This window comes from Sus scrofa, chromosome 15 (assembly GCF_054392235.1).
Source record: "Sus scrofa isolate SSC_HxYL_T2T_F1_AM1 chromosome 15, Sscrofa_HxYL_maternal_Yorkshire_Landrace_v2.0, whole genome shotgun sequence".
NCBI classification, from domain to species: domain Eukaryota; kingdom Metazoa; phylum Chordata; class Mammalia; order Artiodactyla; family Suidae; genus Sus; species Sus scrofa.
In genome coordinates, this window is record NC_139397.1 from 65,593,504 (window position 1) to 65,616,687 (window position 23,184).

At 38.0% G+C, this 23,184-nt stretch overlaps 1 long non-coding RNA gene across 4 annotated transcripts in view; it reads right to left on the reverse strand.

Annotated features, from left to right (window-relative positions):
• LOC102162238 (uncharacterized) overlaps positions 1 to 23,184 on the reverse strand; it is an 81,799-nt gene that overhangs the window by 15,104 nt on the left and 43,511 nt on the right. The window contains exons 2-6 of one of the 4 annotated variants that reach the window (XR_014830098.1): positions 15,343 to 15,420; positions 14,044 to 14,093; positions 12,863 to 12,877; positions 10,008 to 10,107; positions 7,694 to 7,832 (exon numbers count right to left, since the gene is read on the reverse strand). This is a non-coding gene — a long non-coding RNA (uncharacterized LOC102162238). Of the gene's footprint in view, positions 1 to 845; positions 976 to 7,693; positions 7,833 to 10,007; positions 10,108 to 12,747; positions 12,878 to 14,043; positions 14,094 to 15,342; positions 15,421 to 23,184 lie in introns of those variants that run through there. The other 3 variants (XR_308034.4, XR_001301409.3, XR_014830097.1) reach the window with 3 other exon arrangements.

The window sequence follows — 23,184 nt, forward strand, 5'->3', positions numbered from 1 at the left end:
GCATGAAAGATACTCCTTTCAATAATATTAGGTTTGTTGATTTAGGAACATGACTGCTCTTCTCTGTATGTACTTCATTTCTTGAATGTAGTTTAATTCCTACTTGGTCTATTTTTCTCCTCTCTTTTCCTTCCTGCCTAAACATCTTACACAGAGTTCCATCCCCTGGAAAATCCAGTTATGCTTATCCCTGGTACCTCCGCATCCAGAGCCTTTGGGATGGTTTCCTTTTTGGTGGACTTAACAATATAAACGCCCCTTTAGTTCACATTGCACTCCTGTAGGAGGTGATAAAAAGTAAGATGTGCGACATCTGCCTGGGTTTCCCAGCTGAATATCAGGAGCAGCTGTTGCAGCTGGGCTGGAAGAACTGATTCTGAACAAAAGGGCTGTGAATAGTATTTCTACAGCCCTCAAGGGACTGTGAAGGTGGTGTGCTCGCATCAGTTATTTTATGACTAAATTATCCAGTTTGAGAATTATTCAATCTCATGTTTCCTTTTCTTTCCTGTTGCCTTCCTAATGTCACTTAATCTAATCCCTTCGCTGACATGTGACAAGAGGATGGGAAATAAAATCCTAATCAGCCAATGTGACTGCTTTGCTATACCTGGTCACATCTAATCTTAGGCTGCTCCCAATATGTGCATAGCTCTGTGCTAAATGAGAGGCTTAATTTGTCTAATAAAAATTAAGTAGAAATAATCACGAAAATGTGTGATGCACACTTAGGCTACATTAAGAAGTATGTACCTGAAAAGAATAAATCCAGGTCTTCCCATAGATAATTACAAAAACCACTTTAGGAGAAACTTAACTTTGCTGACATTGCTAGATGGAGAGATTTAATTCAAACAATGAAAATTACTTAAACTGTTTTTTCAGTCCACAAATAGGTCCCTTGGTCATTTGCAGAAGACCTGCAGCCTCTGGTCTCCTTGCTCATGGCTCTTTTCCTTCTCTCTTATCTTCCCCCTTTAAGCAGAAAACAAAACATTCTTCATTTCTTTCTTAAGAGCAGTTTTGTTCTTTTTAGCACTTAGTCCCATCCCTAGGTAGCTGAAGTCTCTGTTAGAGATTTCGTATTTGTAAAAACCCACCAAGCTGAAGCTAGAGACACCCCAGAGCTTAATGGTTTACCCTCCAGATCTCCCCACTCCCCATCTCTCCTACAGTCACATGCAGCCACGGAGGCTTCTCAGAGGCGCTGCCAGGGACAATTCCAAGGCCACTGGGGTAGCTTTTGATTATTTTCTTTTTTTATGGATCTATAAGTGACAATGGTTTCTTCCCCATCACCTTGGTCTTCCTCACCTCTCACCTCGGCCCATCGTACTGCCATTTCCTGCTTCCTCTAGTCTACACTGAAATGGTTCATTCAGTGAGAATCCACTTATTTTGTTCTGCTTCATTAACATACCCCTCTGGCCACTCTTTCAGTTTGAGGTGGGGTGAGAAGAGGTGTGGGCAATTCAATGTAAACCTCTGGTGTTTTGCTGAAAGGTGTTACAGGATGAAACCATCACATGTTTAAGTGTGTTTAAAATTAAGTGTTTAGACTTTTCCAAATGTCTTTTTCACAACAGAACCTGAAGAAACATTGTAAATCAAATATACTTTAATATAATTTAAAAAAATAAATAAATCTTAAAAACAACCAAATGTCTTTTTCACTTTCCAATTTTCTGTAAAGCATCATCATATAATACATACAATAGTCCTGTGAGGAAGAGTTGTTTTTTTCCCCTACCTACTTATTAAAAAAAAAAAAATCATGTAATCAGAACACCTAAGCTACATAATACATCATGGAATTAATAAGTGATGATACCAGGAGCTGAGTCCAGATTGCCTCACTTTATTTTTTTTTTTCCTTTTAGGGCTCTATCCGTGGCATATGGAGGTTCCCAGGCTAGGGGTTGAATCAGAGCTGCAGTTGCCAGCTTACATCACAGCTCACAGCAATGCTGGATCCTTAACCCAACTGTGCTAGGCCAGGGATCGAACCCGCAATCTCATGGTTACTAGTCAGATTGGTTTCTGCTGCACCACAATGGGAACTCCTATTAATTCTACAAATACCATTCTATTCTGCAAAGTAGCCACGATCTCTAACACACAACTTCTTCTTTGAGATACCTCACTCCTCTGCTATTTCCCCCCCCCCCACCACCTTGGAAAGAAAGAAGAATGAATTCTCAAGCAAGGTGTAAGCAGAGCCCTGAAAAAAAAAAATAAAGAAAGAAAAAAAAAAAAAAAAACAAAAAACAAAAAACCTCAAAGCTGCAGAAACCACAAAGCCCAGCTTTCAGGTCTGATTGGATTAATGGTGGTATACAGAGCAGTTAAGACTCACCTGGAGCTGGGATATTCCTCCACCATTTTTCTCTTTCAGAGAGTCAACTACCATACCCACTACAGAATCTGTGTGTTCATGTGAGGAAACAACTGCTTGAATAGGGTCACAGCATATGGAAGCCCACTGCTCCTGCAAGAACATGAAGTTGTGCCATCTCCTGATGGCACTTCTCCAGTCTTACCCCAAGCCCACAGAATAGACTGGTACATTGCAGGTGTCCTTCCAGGCACAGAGTCTTGGTAGCAACCACATGGGCATCTTTTTAGAGAGGTGTGACTTCTCAGGGGGGTGTCAGCACAGTTGGTGAGTGTACAGAAGGGATTGGGTGGGGGTGGGGATGGAATGGATAACATTTGTCAGAACTCAGAAAAATCTTCAAATTCTCCTCTTTCTGAGCTGGAGTGAGGAATCTGAACAGATTGAAGCACAAGTCAATGCTGTGCTGTAAATTCACAGCCAGACTCGAAGTTGAGATGTGTAGAGTCGGGAAGGAGGAAAGCCTAAATTCATTTCTGCTCTTTTTGATATCCCCACCTGCCAAAGAAGATCACCACCGACCTCATCCTGGCTTCCATTTTCAGGTACTCAGAAGATGAAATGTTTGTCAAAACATGAGTGAGCTCATGCTGGGAAAACAACCGTTTTGAAAGAATGGATGGTGTTAGCGTTTGGTGTAAATTTTCTCACGTTGCCCAAAGTTTGTGAAATTACTTTTGAAAAATGCATTTGCATCATTCTAAGATTCCAAAGTCTCTTAGGTGCTAGTTACTTGGAGTGACTCTGTTTGGTCTCTCAGTTTTTTTGTCAGCAGTGAGCTTCATAACCCAGTCTCAAATATATTAATGTTGTTGGTGTACAGGGCTCTCTGTGCTAATAACACATCAGTGTTTTAAAGGAATACCTTCTAAATAAGCCAAGGAAAATTAATGCACTATTTTACAAGTGAAAATCTAATCTCTCCTAAAAGTTGTCAAGGTCAGAACATGAAAGTAGATTAAGATGTTTGGCTCACATTTGTAGCAACATGAATGCAACTATAGATTCTCATATTAAGTGAAGTAAGTCAGAAAGAAAAAGACAAGTACCATATGATATCACTAATTTGTGAACTCTAATTTGTGAATATGGCACAAATGAACCTACCAATGAAAGAAAAACAGATACACAGGAATAGAGAACAGACTTGTGGTTGTCAAGGAGGTCAGGGGAGAGAGATTGAGATGGACTGGGAATTATGAACTATTACATTCAGAATGGATAAGCAATGAGGTCCTACTGTACAGCACAGGGAACTATATTCAATCTCCTGGGATAGAACATGATGGAAAATAATATAAAAAGAATGTATACATTTGTATGACTGAGTCACTTTGCTATATAGCAGAAAATGGCACAATATTGTAAATCAACTATAACAATTAAAAAGAAGATGCTTTGACACAATGATGTTCAAATCATGTTTCTCATGATCCTGGGTTTTTTTGAAAATCCCTTTGGGACTTCATTAGATGTGAAGAAAGATGTTGAGAAGTCAGGAATTCCAACCACATTTCAAAACAAATGAATTCTATTTTTTTCACAGTCCATCAATGTGGGCCCTTGGAAAGATTTCTGTGGGTGAAAAGACTGCCAAAGCTTAAAAAAGTGGAAAAGACCAATATCGCTAAATCCTTCCATGATAATTGCACAAAGAACTAAAGAGAAGCTAATTCATCTTCTTTGTTATTGTCTGCCACTTTCTGATGCAAAACCTTCAATGACTCTGTATTGCCTAATTAAGTTCAAGTTCCTGATTAAAGCATTCAAATCTCTTTATTATATTTAAACTTTATCTAATATGTTCTCTTACTCTTAAGTTCCAACCCACCTGGACCTCTTACCATCAGAACAAACTTCTCACTAACTCATTTCCTCTTCCTGTCTTTGCTCACTCTATTTCCTTAGCTTGCAATGGATTCCCAGGGAGTCACCTCTACTTGTCAACATCCAACTCTTCCTTTGTCCCCCTTTTTAATGGTATTTCTATACTCATACATGCCTTCATTTTCCAGCAGGCTACATTCCTTCTTCCCACTGGACTTCACCAGCACTCTTTCCATCTTCAATAGCATCTCATAATCTCTGCTACTATCTCTTTTTACTTGTCTTATTTTTTGATTCGTTCTTTGTTTTCATTCATTAATTTTCTTTCAATTCTTTTCATCCATTTCAAAATGAGTCTCTGCTGCACCATATGTCTTCCAGAACCTTCGCAGGACCAGAGCACAGCCATTTTAGGTTGAAATAAAGACATACCATTGGCCTGGTGGATCAGTTGAGGGACTGAATGTGGCTTTCGTTTTATCATGGAGAAAATGTAAAATTTCCTTGCTGTGCAGCCACTTCTCAGTCTTTTTGAGACAATGAATGTTCTCTTTCTGCTTTCACTGGAATTGCCATTCTACTCATATAGGAACTAGAAATAATCATGAGCTATAAATATGTACTCATCTCCTACTATTTTCAGCCACCCTCACTGTTCTGGACACACTGGCCTCATTGCTATGCTGTGAAAAGAAACACACGTTTATTTTTGCCTCAGGGCCTTTGCAATTTTCTTCTCTGTGTGGTTATTTTTTACCCTCTGTTCAGCCAAATCACTGCTCTTGCAATGCAGCCTCAAAGAGACTTTTGCTAACACCTTATCTCAAAAGACACCCTGTTATTCTCCATCCCCATTATTCTGGCTTATTTTACTTAACCTGATAAACTATCATATGTTTAAATTGATCCTTTGTCTGACCTAGCTAGAACTGAAGTTCCACGAAGGCAAGGACTTAGCCTTGTTTACTGACATAACTCCAGCACCGGAATGGTCCCTGGCACAAATGGAGACCTCAATAAATATGTACTAAATAGTAAATGGAGAACTAAAGAAATTAACGTAAGCAGACTACCAGAAGGGTAGTGTGATTTTTCAGAAAATTACACACTAGATTAGAAGAAAGAAGATTTGAATTCCAGTCCCTGTTCTGTCCTTAACCAAAAAGTGAACCAAGTAAATCCTCTAAATTTAATCTGTTTAAAATGGTGTTTTCTTTCTTTAAACATTGAGAAAATTAGACCAAAAAAGATAAAAAATTTCAAATCTAACTTTCTATTCTTTTAAATCAATGACTGCTTCTTCAGTGAGTTTCATTGTACCTCCTTATACAATGAAGACCTGTAGGCTGCTGGCATACACTGGGAGGAGTCAGCTTTCAGAAAGCATGGTGACATAGACAAGAAGTGACCAGAATTCACCCTGGAGTTGTTTATATGTGTGGAGCAGCTTAATGAAATGACAGCTCTTGTTTTGTAAAGCAGCTAATGGACTTGACAAGAATCACAGTTTCCACGCAAGGACACTAGCAGTCCAAATAATGAGTCTTTAACTCACTCACCAGGGCTGTCATATCCTCCAAATGCATTTGTTAGGAGCTATATTGGGCCAAATGCTTAATAAATTCAATAATCTTTTCACTAAGTGCATTAGCTGTGCCCGGCTATGATCTTGTTGGATTGTATTCGCTGTGCTTAAGCAATTAGAAGTAAGGGCAATTGTTCCAAAGAAGTGGGAGGGAATGGGAAACTGGAACTAATTGGTTGCTTTTCCTGAACTGGGATGGGGTAACCCACCTAACTAGGATGCAAAGCCAATTATAAAATCCATTTAAGTGTAACAAATGAAGGTCTGAAAGATTAAACTACTAATTAAGGTCAGGGACATTAAATTTCAAAAGGTGACCATTTAGCCTTAGTCCAGTCATGCATATCTCTTGCCAAGTAAATTGGTGATAGAAATTTAGGATGAAGACCTTGCTAGAACTCTGAAGTACTGACATGAGGCTGGAGCAGGAGGCATGAAACCAAGGAGTCTAACTTCCAGTGGCTTCTTGACTTCCTGGTTGATTCTCTGCATCAGAGATTTCTTACTTTGCACATTACTACTGGCCTATAGGTCAAGGACTTGGGGAAAAAAAAAAAACCAGACATCTTGCAGAATTAAATAAAAATTGGAATCAAGACTCAGGGCTACAGCTGAGTCTTTATGTAGAGATAATAATACCCACATTTTCAGGCTCCCTAGGTGTTATTACTAGGCAGAACCACTTCAAGGTATATGGTTTCTAAATATGGCTATCTCACTTGTCCATCTCTTTTTCCTGTGAGTATCTATCGTTACTCAGCACCTACAGCTCTGTAGTTCATCTTCTTGGCACTCAGAGATATACATTCTCCAGTCAGCTCAGATTGTATCTATAATGTCTTCTTACCCTCCCAAGCAACTGACTTTTCTTCCATCCTTTCCCTCTGTACCCTCACCATGATTACTTCCCCACCCTGTTCCATTGCTCAAGGGGCAGCTCTTTCTTCTGTGATGGCAGAAGACTCATACACAGACATGAGTTCTGATAATTTATGAGAGGCTAATATGTTTATTTCCATAAAAAGAAAAACACAAAGTCTTAATACAAATATCATCAAACACATACTGAATTTTCTGACAAGAGGAAAATTGGAAGACCATTTATTCTGGAAAATTCTTTGTTACCCATAATGAATCTGAAGCCAAAAAATGTGCTATTCCAACCATCATGACACAGTATTCTTTCCAGTAACCATACTGACACCTTACCAAGTCATAATGTTGGACTAAAATAGATTTCTCAAATGTTAGATTTTTAGTCTCCCTGGCAGGATTTAGGGAAGGACAGCATTTTGATGACCCTTGGATCACATTCATTGCCTTGGTTAATCTAGAGGTAAAGGACAATACTATTGCCAGAAGACAGGAGTGTAAGATATTGGAAAGAGTTACACATCAGTACAAGCATAGTCTTATTAAAAACTTAACATCCCTCAAGGTACACCTGATACCTAGCTGGAAAGCAGCCTTGTAGAAACAAGCATGGCTTTGAGGATCAGTTTGGCCTGGGTTTACATGTTGACCTCATTATGTTCTTCAGCAGCTGTTTATCCTCCTTTCTCCTTAGTTTCTCTTTATGTAGAGATAATAATACCCACATTTTAGTAATATTGTGAACATGTAATATATATATAGATATAGACATAACTTTTTAAAAAAATTTTATTGTTATTTTGCCAATGCAATTTTTTTTCTACTGTACAGCATGGTGACCAAGTTACACATACATGTATACATTCTTTTTTCTCCCATTATCATGCTCCATCATAAGTGACTAGACATAGTTCTCAGTGCTACATAGCAGGATCTTATTACCAATCCATTCCAAAAGCAATAATTTGCATCTATTAACCCCAAGCTCCCAATAGTCCCCTCGGCCCCCAAGTCTATTCTGCAAGTCCATGATTTTCTTTTCTGTAGAAAGGTTCATTTGTGCTGTATATTAGATTCCAGATATAAGTGATATCATATTGTATTTGTCTTTCTCTTTCTGACTTACTTTAAATCGGCAACTTAACCCACCACCTAAATGAATTAGAAAAAGAACAACAAACAAAACCTAAAGTCAGCAGAAGGAAGGAAATAATAATGATCAGAGAACAAATCAATAAAATAGAGATTAGAAAAAACAATAGACAAAATCAATCAAACCAAGAGCTGGTTCATTGAAAAGGTAAACAAAATTGACAAACTTCTGGACAGACTCACCAAGAAGAGGAGAGAAAAAATCCAAATAAACAAAATAAGAAATGAAAACGGAGAGGTCAGAACTGATATAATAGAAATACAAAAATCCATGAGAGAATACTATGAACAATTATATGCTAACAAATTTGACAACCTAGAAGAAATGGACAACTTTCTAGAGATTTATGGCCTGCCAAAACTGAATCAAAAAGAAATAGATCAACTGAAAAAACCAATCACTAGAAATGAAATTGAATATGTCATAAAAACACTCCCTACAAATAAAAGTCCAGGACCAGATAGCTTCACAGGTGAATTCTACCAAACATACAAAGAGGAACTTATACCCACCCTCCTTAAACTTTTTCAAAAGTTTGAAGAAGGAACATTCCCAAAGACATTCTATGAAGCCATCATCACCCTAATTCCAAAACCAGACAAAGATACCATGAAAAAAGAAAACTATAGTACGAGTTCCCGTCCTGGTGCAGTGGTTAATGAATCTGACTAGGAACCATGGGGTTGTGGGTTCGATCCCTGGCCTTGCTTAGTGGGTTAGGGATCTGGCGTTGCCGTGAGCTGTGGTGTAGGTTGCAGACGCAGCTCGGGTCCCACATTGCTGTTGCTCTGGTGTAGGCCAGCAGCTGTGGCTCTGATTGGACCCCTACCCTGGGAACCTCCATATGCTGTGGGGGCGGCCCAAGAAATGGCCAAAATGGCCAATATCTTTGACGAATATTCTCAACAAACTTTTAGCCATCAGAATCCAACAACATATAAAAAAGATCGTACACCATGACCAGGTGGGATTCATCCCAGGTTTACAAGGATGGTTCAACATATGCAAATCAATCAATGTCATACACCACCTTAACAAAAGGAAAGTCAAAAACCACATGATCATCTCAATAGATACAGAGAAAGCATTTGACAAAGTCCAACATCCATTCATGATCAAAACTCTTACCAAAGTGGGTATAGAGGAAACATTCCTGAATATAATCAAAGCCACTTAAACCCACAGCAAATTTAATACTCAATGGAGAAAAGCTGAAAGCCTTCCCACTCAAATCTGGAACAAGACAAGGATGCCCACTCTCACCACTGTTATTCAACATAATACTGGAAGTCCTAGCCACAGCAATCAGACAAACAAAAGAAATTAAAGGCATCCAAATAGGAAGAGAAGAGGTAAAACTGTCATTGTATGCAGATGACATGATACTAGATATAGAAAACCCTACAGACTCGACCCAAAAACTACTTGAACTGATCAACAAATTCAGCACAGTAGCAGGATATAAGATTAACACTCAGAAATCAGTCACATTTCTGTATACTAATAATGAAATAGTAGAAAAGGAATACAAAAATACGATACCTTTTAAAATTGCTCCCCAAACAAGCAAATACCTGCGAATACATCTGACCAAGGAAATGAAAGACTTATATGCTGAGAACTACAAAACATTAATCAAGGAAATTAAAGAAGTTGTAAAGAAATGGAAAGATACTCAATGCTCCTGGGCTGGGAAAATTAATACGGTAAAAATGGCCATACTACCCAAAGCAATCTACAGATTCAATGCAATCCCTATCAAATTACCCAGGACATTTTTCACAGAACTAGAAGAAACAATCCAAACATTTATATGGAACCACAAAAGACCCAGACATGCCAAAACAATTCTGACGAAGAAAAACCAAGCAGGGAGCATAACGCCCCCAGACTTCAGGCACTATTACAAAGCCACAGTCATCAACACAATGTGGTACTGGTACCAAAACAGACAGAGAGACCAGTGGAATAGAATAGAGAACCCAGAAATAAACTCAGACACCTATGGTTGATTAATCTTTGACAAAAGAGACAAGACATAGACATATCTTATATACACACATATTTCACAATGATTTTGGCATGTAGTAGTAGTCAGAGAAGCAGTTATTGCACTTTGTTTTTACTAAGGTACATAGAGACTACTTTCTTAGTTATTGTGAAGTGTGAATTACCTGAAGAGCCACCAAGCTACAAATGCAGGGTTTTCCTTGCCGCACACTTTTGCTACGTCAGAATAACTTTGTGAAAAATTAACTCTGTGAAAATTTGAACCTGCCAGAAAAGGTAATAACACTTTGAATGGCAATTGTGCCAAATCAGATGCCCTTTCCACAATGCAATTAGGCACATACATGCATAAGCGCATGCACACACACACACACGGTTTATAATTTAAGTCCTAAGATTTTGTGAATCCGATAGAAACAACATTCTCCTCCTCCTCAACCACCTGCAAGAGTAACCTTTCTCCATGACCCTAGTGGACCGTCCAGGATGATTCCCCCAGCTGCATGGCCAGGTGATCCATTTGCTGCCAGTTACCACCAGGAATGTCCTCCTTTCATGAGCACCTGACTATAGGTTGGTGGAGGAAAGTCCAGGTCTTCCATTTCTGTTTCCGTAGTTTTGTTCCCCACTACACCACTGAGCAAAGCTAAATGAGTATTAATGATTATACCAGAGGGTAGGGGTAATTTGGGTGAACTGTAACAAAAGGAGAAAATTTCAAACAGTTGGCTAACTACTGCTTTACCCATGGTTCTTAGAAAGCTGATCCCTTGCTGGGATGTTCTCCTGAGAAGGTCATTTTCTGGCATCCTTGGTGGGATCCCAGGACCCCCCGGAGGTTACCAAAACACATAGATCCACTAGTCCCTTACACAAAATGGTGTGGTACAGTCAGCGCTCCACCTGCCGGTTTCGTATTCACTAATTCAATCAACCACACATGTGCAATCTGCGGATGTGGTGTGGAGGGCGGACTCTATGCTTGTCTCCCTAACCTGGCTCTAAAGATCCCCCTCTCTCCAAGAGCATTTCCTTCTTCTAACCTGCACTGGGCAAATTAATAACCATCTTTGGGAGATTCTATCCCTTATCCTGAGGTTGGTGATGGATACCCCAGGTTTGAATAAGTCAAGGTAAAGAACTGGAGAAGGTCAAGCTTCATGTTTTGTCATAGCTATTCGCTGACACCTCTAACCTCAGGAATAGCTCAGAGCAGAGCCTTATCCTGATAAGTGGCCAGCACAGTCCAGGCCTGACACAGAAACACTGAGTCTGATCCTCCTTTGAGATCACTTCACCCGAGTGAGTGATGGGCACACCTATTCATCCCCTAGTTGTCCAGTGAGTAACTGTTAGGTACAAGTGACTGCTAACACAAATGTATGCAATTCCCAGAATAAATTATCAGTGAAATAGTAATTATCAGTTATATATCTGTCATTATATACATATATATATATACACACACACACATATCTGTATATCTATATATATCTTCTATGTTTTCTAGGTACCTCTCTAAATGATGGCATTAATATTTCACATGCAAAATTATGGTTTGCACAGTAGTTATCTCCTGCTCTCAAATTTTGCCCTTTGTGACCTCTGAACATTATTTCTTCCAATGGTCACTGCTTGGGATACAAAAGAGCAGGTCAAAGATTTGAAATTATTCCCTGATAGAATTATATTAAGTTCTTTATCATGGACACACATGCACATAAATTTCCATTTCAAATAAGGGTGGGGAGGACTTATTTATTTTTCAGTTGGAGGAGTATTTCCAGAAGTAATTTCCCTTCTAAAAATTATGTGATCATTTCTCTCTGAGTTGACTTCTTAGGGACGCTTCCTTAGAAAACTGCCTTTTCCAGATCTAGCTTGAAATCAACCTGATGCCTAAACTAAAAACTTTTCCCTTTAAATGTTGTTGATGTGCACATTAGAATACGCTGGCGAAAAAAAAAATAAAATAAGGCAAATAGCCTTTGTCTCATAATGGGCCAAGCTTTTAGTCAAAGCCTGAAAAAAATAAAGGGATTTCCTGCCTTCTTTAAAATGGGTCCCACAATATCTAGCCTGGTGCTCAAATGCCTTCCAAATCCCCTTTGAGTGCTTTTTAATCCCTACTAATGTGCAGCAACAAATCAAAGATTATTCATCCTCCTCCGTCGACCAACGTATTTGTCTGGCATGTAGCACTAGGCATTCTAGGTCCTATTAGAGTTGAAGCTATTAGAGGAGGACAGGCATCTGAGCAGGCCGTAAGGAGGGTGGGAAAACACTTAACCTAATGCTTATCCTTTAGACTTGAAGCACTGGTGTCTACAGTTAACAAGACATATGGTTGTATTGAGCCAGGAGGCGACTGCTTTCCAATTCAGTTAAATGTCTATTTCCACAACATATATAATTTAATTGCATATCTGATTAAGTCAAAAAATGGGAAAAATCTCTGGATATACAGCACCCTATGCTGACTACCTTAACGTGGACTCACTTGTTACCTCACTACCAGCTTTAATACAGCAATTAGTGCTGGCAAAACTCTATTTGCTTATAGACCTAATTAGAGATCAAGAGAGTGGCTCACTTCTGATAATTGCATGGCTGTGGCCCATCTATCAGCCATTGTTAAATTGTTGTTATATTAATGTAAAGCTTATAATCACTGCTGTTCCAAATTGAATAAAATGTTCTTGCCAATTCTCCAATGCAATTAATTTACATAAAAGCCTCTGGAACCAAAATTAAAATGATATACATCTTTTCAAAGTCTTCAGTTAAAACAAAGCTAAGTAACAAGGAACTCATACATCTTGTTCCCATGCATTTTTATGTTTACTGGCGTTAATGGCCAAACAATCATTAAATTGTGCCTAAAACTAATTAAAATGGTTATGCTCATACCTCATTTACTTTAAGCTCTAATTTATTATTCAAAGCATTAATATTTTAAATTCTCTGTTCCAGAGTCCGAGGAGATTCCAGGCAGTGGAACAGGAGGTCAGCCACTCACCTTCCTTCCAGGAATCTGCATATAAAACACATTAGTCTCACCAAGGCATTTGATACTGGCTCAGAAGAACTAGTGGTAAAAGTAGACTTGTCTGTTTGTTCCTTGTGCTTAAACTAAACCAGTAAAATAAAACATAGTCATACATCATCAGAAGATCTGTATGAGCAATGCAAGCAAGAAATATTAAATTATAGATGGCATACTTATATCATCTCCAAAATAGAGAAAACCAAAATTTGTTACAGGGCATGTGCCAGGCACCTCACCATTAAAACTAGTGGAGGCAGCTATTACACTGGGTGGTATTAGGGATCTTCAGAGTTTCATCACAAATAATAGCATTGGTGTGATCACTGATGGCAGAGTCAGGTCAGAGAATTCAGTCTCCAGTCTCTGGGTCACTTTGCTATACAGCAGAAATTGGCACAACATTGTTTTGTTTTGTTTTGTTTTTTAATATAGTTGATTTACAATGTTCTGTCAATTTCCGTTGTACAGCAAAGTGACCTGGTTATACAGATATATACATTCTTTTTCTCATATTATTCTCCTTAACACAACATTGTAAATCAACAATTCTTTAGTTAAGAAAAAAAAATTTCAGTCTGTGTGTCTAACATCAGAAGTCACATTAATAATGCAGTATGCTCTCTGATAATTTTACACTATTAGTCGAGTTATGTTGTTACTCAATTACTAAAATCTACCATTTATTTAGAGACTACTCTGAGGCAGTGTCTCTTACATAATTTATCTAATTCAATCTATACAACAATACTATTATTGCTGCCATTTTAATATTTGATGAGAAACCAAAGCTCAGAAATATTAAGTAGCTGGTCCAAGGTCACAACAGCAGATGACAGAGCAGGAAATTAAGCATATGTGTAATGTTTCTAAAGTCCATGATCTTTCAATGAGACCCTGATGATCATTTTACATAATTTTGATTCTTCTGGAGCTGAGAGGTATTTATTCCTCACATATCTCCTATATGATTCATCTTCACAGTTTTTGTTCTTTAGTTCTTTCTTATTATCTCCTTGCCATCCTATTACCATAATGTAGATCAGAAACCTGCACCTTGAGTAGATTAAACAGGAGTAGAAATCTACTACAACAATAGTTGCTAGGAACCTAAGCCTGTTAAAAATAGAATATTTAGTAAATTCCTCATTTACCTTGAGTCAACTTTCACTGCTCAGTAGACTGAGTAATATTTCAGAGTAACCTAAGGAAAAAGAAAATACTGGTTATTTTGGCAAGGTAGAGGATAAAATGTGCATTCTTTTTGAAACCCATTTCTAATTTTGATCTTTTGACTTTTGTACTAAGTGGCAGCGTGAATGTGAACAAATTAGTCCCTCTTAGGGGCTAGTTTTGTCATCTGTAAAAAAACAGGATGTTGTACAGGAAGTTCAAAAGGCATCCTTGAAACTCTACTATCTATGATTTTATTTAGAAGAACCTAAATCTAGACAATGACCATAACTTGGAGCTCATAAAGTTGAAAAGGGAATATAAATGTGCTCTGGAGTGTGGTTCAAAAGGAAATTGGAAACTGAAAACTCTTGTGCTGATGAGTGGCCATATATTCGGGGTTTAAAAATATCTTTAAGAACAGAGTCATTTTGTCAAAGAAAACATGTCCCTGTCTGTGTGCACACATGTGTAGGTGTATAATCCCAACATATCCGACAGGTATAGCAGAAACAGATATGAGGGCTAGAGTTGTGGACATAGACATGATCTAGGAATTCCATCTTCTTGACTTCCCCTTTTATCTCTACAACATGAAACTCTGCAAAACCCCAGGTCTCCAAAGACCACAACTTAAACCATTTCAATGAAAAATTACTGCAATGGAAGACACAGCAAGGAGGGGGAAAAAAAAGGAGGCATCTAAAAAATAAAAACACGTGAAACTCCTCAGAGCCTTCTATAACTTTAAGTTGCCAAAAAAAATTGAAAGAAATAAAAAGAATGATTAAAAAATATCAAGGAGAAATAGGGACAAATGATATAATACCTACCATGGCAAGGGATTCAAAGTGTATCAGGACTAATGACAATAAAATTGACTTTATATACAGTGTTCAGACTGAGAATGAAAGGGGATAACTAGGAGTCTCCATTGTAGTTCAGTGCGTTAAGAACCTGACGCTGTCTCAGTGAGCATGCAGGTTCGATCTCTGGCCTCATTCAGGGGGTTAAGAGTCCACCATTACTGTAAGCTGTGGTGTAAGTCACAGATGTGACTCAGACCTGGTGTTACCATGGCTGTGGCTTAGGGTGCAGCTGAAGCGTCAATTCAACCCCTGTTCCAGGAACTTCCATATGCTGAGGTGTGACACCAAAAAATAAATAAATTTATTAAAAATAAATAAAGAGGGATAAAATAAAAACAACAACAATAATAATAATAATAAAATTTATTAAAAATAAATTTATTCAAAATAAATAAAAGAGGGATAACTTACCACCAGTGGGGGATGGACATTTTGGAGGGATGTCATGGTTGTTCAGAAGGTGAGAGATTACTTCCAAGTGTGGTAAAACTGTGACAAGAATCAGAATAAAGCCAAATACTCTTAGGTTAAAAAGATACTGAAAAGCAGCTGCAGACAATGGAAACTTTTAGAAAAGAAATGAAGTGTTTATAAAATTTGGGTTTGAGGAGATTTAGAGAAAGGACAAAAGACATTCAAGGCAGAGGAAAAGGCTGCCAAACTAAAGAAGGGCAAAAAGAGGATAATGTGCATCTGGGAACATCATCTATATTTTTCAGAAGCAAAGGCTGAAAAGTAGTGGAAAGTATATTTATTCATTCAATAATTAACGATTCAAAATTTACTGTGTGTTCTAGGTATTGGACAAAACCCCTTGACATCATTCTATGAGGCGACAAATAATATGTAAGAGGTTATACAAGATAAAAATACATGTTATAGAAAAATATATATCAAGAAAAGGAACTAAAATGATAGAAACATGAAATGTTTGAATGAGAGTTGCATGGGAGCCTCATTGAGAAAATGAATTTATTTTTTTTTTTTTAGGACTGCACCCTTGGCATATGGAGTTTCCCAGGCTAGGGGTCACATCGGAGCTGCTGCTGCTGACCTACGCCACAGCCACAGCAACGCTGGATCTGCCCTGAGTCTGCAACCTCCACCACAGCTCACGGCAACGTTGGATCCTTAACACACTGAGCAAGGTCAGGGATCAAACCAGCATCCTCATGGATATTAGTAGGGTTCATTTACCCATGAGCCATGATGGGAACTCTGAGAAAGTGAATTTTGAATCAAAGCCTGCACTAGTCTTACTGGATGTGTGAGTGAAGGGAGGAAAGGCCTCCTGTACCAAGGACCTAAAGTGGGAACAAGCCAGGAACAGTAGGGTAATATGGTTGGATAGCGGTCTGAGATGAGGGGAACAAGGTAACCAGGCAACAATGCATGTAGGGTTTAGAGAATATAGTAAGTGCACTGATTTTTACTGACACAATTAAGAAGGCACTGGAGGGCTTTTTTTTTTTTTTTTTTTTAAATTGGTTCTCGTTTAAAAAAAAAACAGCTTTATTGAAACATAATTGACATACAATAAACTGAAAATTAACATATAATTTAATAAGTGTTGTCATATGTATTGCACTGGTCATGTTCTCCAGGAACAGAACCAATTACATATTTTTCTTTTTCTTTTTCCTTCCTTTTCCCTTTCTCCTTCCCTCATTCCCTCATTCCCTCATTCCCTTCCTTCCTCACTTCTTTCTTTCTCTTTCTGTCCTTCTTTTTTCCTTCATTCCTTCCTTTCACCCTTCCTTCCTCCCTCTTCCTTCCTTCCTTTCACCCTTCCTTCCTCTCTTTCTTTCTTTCTTTCTTCTTTCTTTCTTTCCAGTTGGTTATGGAAGCTGAGAATTCCCACAATCTGTCGTCTGCAAGCTGGAGACCCAGAAAACCCAGAGGCATAATTCAGTCTGAAGCCACTGGAGGGTTTTAACCAGAAGAGGAGCTTGATTCAATCTGCATTTTCCAATGATAAATCTCTCCACTGAGTTGAGAGAAGAGAGCAGGAGACAAGAACAGAAATGGGAAGATCAGTTAGGATGTTAGACCAATAATCCAAAAAAGAGAAGATGCTGAATGGGCCAAGATGATGGTGGGGGAAATGGTCAGATCCTGGTTATAGGCTAAGGATGAGATGGATGAAGGAAAGAAAAGTTTCAAATTTGACTTCTAGGTTTTCAGCTTTGGCAACTAAAAGATGAACAGGTGATGTGGGAAGACTGAGAAAGGAATTACTTTTGGTTTCATGTTATGTTTTTGACAGGAAAATATCAGGAACTCAATTTTGGATGTGTTATTTTTGATATGAATATGAGATATCAAGTGGTGGTGTTAATCAGGTAGTTAGATATATAATTCTGAAGTTTAGGGGAGAGGTCTAAACTTGAGATGTAAATACAATGTGAATGGCTTGTAAAGCCATGAAACTGTGTAAAGCCATCTAAAGGAGTGGGTGTGGGTGAAGAAGAAAAAAGCGAGAAGGACTCAGCCTAGAGATCTTCAATAGCTGGATCTGGAGGCATAAAGAAAGGCCAGTGAAAATAATCTAAGAGAGACCAGAAATATGAAGAAAAATCAGGAATGCATAGAAGCCAAGGGAAAGTGTTCCAAGAGGGAGAAAGTAGTTGACTATGTCCAATGCTTTTGACAGATCAAGTTAAATGAATATTAAAAAATGACAGGATGGTATCTAGCCAAGCAGGTTTGGGGGTGTGGTTAGGGCAAAACTGGACTGGATTGTGTTTAAGAGAGCATGTAAAGATAAAAATAGAAACAATAGGTATAAAACCTTTTAAGAGGATCTAGAAGGAATAGAAGTAATGGGGCAGTTTTTACAAGAGGGAGCGGGATCCAGATCTGATTTTCCTTTCTTTTACATTTTTTAAGGTGAAACACTGTAAGCATGTTTGTGTGGTGATGAGAATCACCAAGTCAAGTAAATTGGAAGGGGAAGATAAAACCAGGTCAAAAAGGTATTAAGCATTAGGCTGATAACTTTGAGCTTGTCTTATAGGCAGTGAGGACACACTGAGGTCAGAGGCATATATGTTCAAAATTGATAAAAAAAAAAATCAGTGGGAATCATAGCTTAAATTAGTCTCAAAGTAGATAAAAGATAGAGACAGAAGGTAATTGAAATGATGCTACCAAACCAGAATCAAGCATACATCACAACAAATAATGTGGGCTGGGAGTGAGAAAGAGTGAACAGTTCAAGTGAAGTGTAAACTTTCATTTACAGGTGATTAAAAGAACAGTGGTAGTATTCACTGAAATAGGGAAATAGGGGAAAGTGGGGCATGGACCAGGTTGAGATAGTATTGCTGTGCTCATAAGACATCTATATGGAACATTCTAAAAAGCAGTGGAAAATAATCACTGTGTTGAAGAAAATTAGCTTAGGAAAACTCTTGTCTCTTCTGAATGTTTAAAAATCATAAAAAGCTTAGTAAACCAAATTAAAATAAAAATATAGCCAATGCTTTGGGGCTCATTTCCCTTTAATGTGATTTGGAAGGCAATGAATGATGAGCAGGATCATACAGTTATGCGAGAATCCTTTAATACTTCCTTAACAAGTTAAATAGTTATATAAGAAATAAAATAATACTTTCTTAATATCCTATTTTATCTCTTAGGAAGCAAAAGGTAATATGCACTAATTGGAAATGTGGGAGAATTTATACCTAGACATTTTGATTCCAGGAGATACCGCTAGTTTTATGGTGTCTGAGATATGAAGATACCATTGTTGGAAATGAGACTAAGCAATAGTACCTGAGACTTTGAGAATTCTCAGATAATAGGTGTAAATAATCATGGCCCAAGTCTATTACTCTGAATTGCCTTCACCTCAGCCCTAGTATATCCCGAGATATACTAGGGATATACTAGGGATGTACGCTTCTTCTCTACCATTAATAGCATTTTGCCCAGATTTTGGTGTCAGTTCTTAGTTTTCTGATGCTTCACGTTCTGAATGCCCCACACCCTCACCCCAACTTTATTCTTAGCTCTTTAGTCCTGTTCTCAGCCCTGAGCACTTCCTTCTCTCTACCCCAAGTACTTTTCATTTAGTCTTTTCCTGTCCAGCACAGAAAGTGAGTTTCATTGCTTAATGGGATGGGCCACCTAGATAAGATATATTTAAACAACTTGAGAAAAGCTTTTAATCCAGTTTTCAGCTTCCATGATAGCCTTAAGGTGCAAGAACAAAGGTATGTTATGGCCATTACATCCTAAGGCAAGGGCAGATGAGAAGGAAAAAAAGGAGTAGAAGAAAAAGGTCGAGAGAAGCATAGAAAAAAGGAAACACATGCACACACAGAAACAGAAAGAGGGGTTATATTTATCCTGAATACTTAAGCCATAGGTCTTAGGTCACAGGTGATAGGTCTTAAGTCATAATATTCCAATCCAAGGACTGCTGTCAACCCATAATTAATTTTTTCAAATGTGTGTGGCATGACAAAGTAGGATCAACTTAATGAATTTTTTATAATTCAAGTTTATTAAATTTACAACTGTGATTTATTCTAGAGCATATTCTTCCTATGTTTTGTGTCATATATTCCATTAAAAATGATAAAAAAAAACCAAATGATACTGCTTTGCTTTTTTTTTTTTTTTTTTTTTTTAAATGGCCACACTTGCGGCATATGGAAATTCCCAAGTTAGGGGTCAAATTGGAGCTGCATCTGTGGTCTATGCCACAGTCATGGCAACACCAGATCCTTAACACACTGAGTGAAGCCAGGGATCAAACTTGCATCACATAGAGATAATGTCAGGTCCTTAACCTGATGAGTCAAAATGGTAATCCTAATACTGTTTATTTTTAATTTCTGGCAAAATTAAAAGTGGACATTTATGTGAATGAGTATACCTGTGTATATAAGTATGTGTAGTTTATATACTATTTACTCAACAAAAATTCCTAAACCTGGCAACTATTATCTAACTTACTTCTGTATCAACGTATTTCAACTTGCAAGTTAAGCAAAGGGGTCTATGAGTAAATGAAAGAATTCATCAACATAGCCTCAGTACATATATACTCCAATGAATCTAGTTAGCACCTACTTTTGTCTCTATTTAAGTGGCAGAATAAAGTAGAAATAAAGCTATACCTTGAAGAGGTAAAGAATTAAGAATGTAAAGCATCAGCAAAGAGCCATCATCACCTCAGATGCTCTAACATCTATCTGTAAGACCAGTTTGGTGATCCTTAACCCCATGTAGGGATGGTTTCATGTGAGGTTAGGCAGGTCCCTACATTTTTCTTTTCTTATTTATAGGTATGTTCCTATTCAGATTTTTAAGGGCCTTCATCTTATTTGGGCTGAACTTAAATGTTTCCCAGGACTGAAACAGTTTTTTTTTCCCTTGATTGTCTTGTGTATAATTATCTCCATTTTTTTTTTTTTTCTCCTGTCTCCACTCACCTTTCCAGGCAGGAACTTCTAGGGACCTAAATTCTATTTGCCTGTGTGTGACTGCCCTCCAGTTAACATATCACAGGACCACCTAATGTTCACTCATTTTCTTCTGATGCCTCTAAATCAGTATTCTGAGTGACCTTTGGTATAACTTCCCTCTGTTGCTCTAGTCTTTTATCCAAGAAGGTGGCAACATCAGGTCTCCAAGCGCCAGCCCACAGTTCAATAATGTGGATCGGTTTCTCAATCTTTTTTGCCTGAATACATACAAATGAAAAAGAATTGCCTCCATTTCTTTTCAACATGCTTACTTCTGACCTTTCACGTTTTCGCAAATCAACATTTGCAAAGGCAACAGTACAAAAGGAAAAAAAATTGGAAGGAGGAGAGAAAGGATAACCCAGCACTTTCACTTTGCCAGAGAAGTCTATTGACTTAGAGCAACAGCCGACCTTTCTCAGGAAGGACATCTTCAGACAGGTGGTGTTCCTGTTAATCATGAATTATCATTCTGCTCCTAGTGTCTGGGCCTTCTCTCCTCACGAATATGAAGATAACGCAGTAACACAGAGGCAGGCCAAATTCTCTTAGAATCTGGAATGCTAGTGCTGAAAAAGCATTTAGAGGTCAACCTGTGCACAAAGGCACTCATTTCAATAACAAACACAACTTGAGAAATCTTTCTTTACCTACCTGTGTGTTTGAGGGGCGGGGGAGACCCACCATGGAGCATGCTAGGTAATGGGAATGTACAGATGGAAAAAACAAATGAACAAAAAAACCAGTTTCTATCCTCTTGAATAAATAAATACTATCCAGAGAGGTTAAGTGATGTAGCAGAGATTATGTGTTTAGGACAGGAGCTATCCTGATCTCTAGTATTATATACCCATTATCTTTCTTTTTTTAAGGCATATTTATTTGCCCTTCCAGCTCTAAGGGGATTAATAACATCCTCATGCTGCTGCTGAGTTACCATTGTATCACCCTCATTCATCCTTGTGCTCACCGCTGGCCAGTAGAGTGCCTTGAACATGGCTCGTGCTTGTATTTCTTGTTAAATATGTGTACACTTCCCAGGGGGTATAGACACAACTATAACCTATGTTGGTGGAATTGTGTGTAGGGCAAGAGTGGGGATGGGGAAAATATGTCATTATGGAGGACTGGGCTAGTGTTCACAATGATTTCATAATTCAGTGATTCAAAGGTCAAAAAGGTTAAAACTGAGTCATTGACACACCAATAAAGGACATTCTTTTCAAACTTGCTTCATCCTTGTCTGCCTTGTGACTTTCAATCAACTGAGAACCTAATTAATGATTTGTACTGCCTCAAAAAACATAGGAAAGTAAATAATGCTTACATATAACATTAAAGTGTAGCAAAACAACTGGCCCAAAGATAATCAAAAAATATCAGAACAAGAACATGGATAATTTTGATACATAAAAATATGATTTAACTTTTAAGTTTTGCACCAGAAAGAGCTTCGTGAAAGCATACTTAGTGATTTTATTTTCTATAAATGAGACTATTACAGCCTAAAGAGTTTGTCAGGATATTCACTATAAATCAGACTAATTTTCAGGGAGCACAGTTGGTAATAAAAATAGAATAACTTATTAAGACAAAAAAATTACCCAGATATTTTTCAAGAAAAAAAAAACAAAACAAAACTCATATGAGTAACAAAACCCTCAAAAAGATATCTGACTAGGAGTTGGAGTTCCTGTGGTGGCTCAGTGGTTAACAAACCTGACTAGTATCCCTGAGATTGCGGGTTTGATCCCTGGTCTTGCTCGGAGGGTTAAGGACCTGGTGTTGCCGTGAGCTGTGGAGTAGATTGTAGATGTGGCTCAGATCATGCATTGCTGTAGCTGTGGTATAGGCCAGCACCTATAGCTCTGATTTAACCCCTGGCTTGGGTATCTCCATATGCCATGGGTGTGGCCCTAAAAAGACAAAACCAAAAAACAGACAGAAGATATCTTACTAGGAGTTCCCTGTGGTGCAGTGGATTAAGGATCTGGTGTTGTCACTGCTGTGGCTTGGGTTTGATTCCTGGATCCCTGGCCTGGGGAATTCCGCATGCTGCGGGTGCAGCCAAAAAAGAAAAAGAAAGAGAGAAAGAGAGAAAGAGAGAAAGAGAGAAAGAAAGAAAGAAAGAAAGAAAGAAAGAAAGAAAGAAAGAAAGAGGGAGAGAGAGAGAGAGAGAGAAAGAAAGAAAGAAAAGAGAGAAAGAAAGAAAGAAAGAAAGAAAGAAAGAAAGAAAGGAAGAGAGAAAGAAAGAAAGAGAGAAAGAAAAGAGAGAAAGAAAGAGAAAGAGAAAGGGAGGAAAAGGAAGGAAGAAAGAAAGGAAGGAAGGGAGGAAACTACAGAGAAAGGCTGAGAAGAATGGTATAACTTCTGGGAATAGAGCTAAAATTGAAGTAAGATAAACCACTAAAATCTTGGTAAATTTGTAAGGAAGCCACATTAAGATTTCTCCAAATTCAGACCTAACCCTTCAGCTTTTAGGTACAGATAAGTCCAAAACTATTTCTTGACTGGTTAAATCAAACAGATTTATTTTTTGATTCTTGCCAAAGGATTATTACTAATACGTAGGGTCACCCCAAGCCCAAATCTGGCCCCAGGCATGTCTAAAACTCAGTTTTATCCTTGTACCTCGAAATGATCAAGTTCTTGGTAAATTATAAATTAGAATTACAGTGAATTATTTTCAAGCATAAATTATCAAAAGAAACGGGTTTCAGTTCCTCTGATATTTACATTCTCTCTGCATCGGGCCAGGAACTCTCATGGGAGA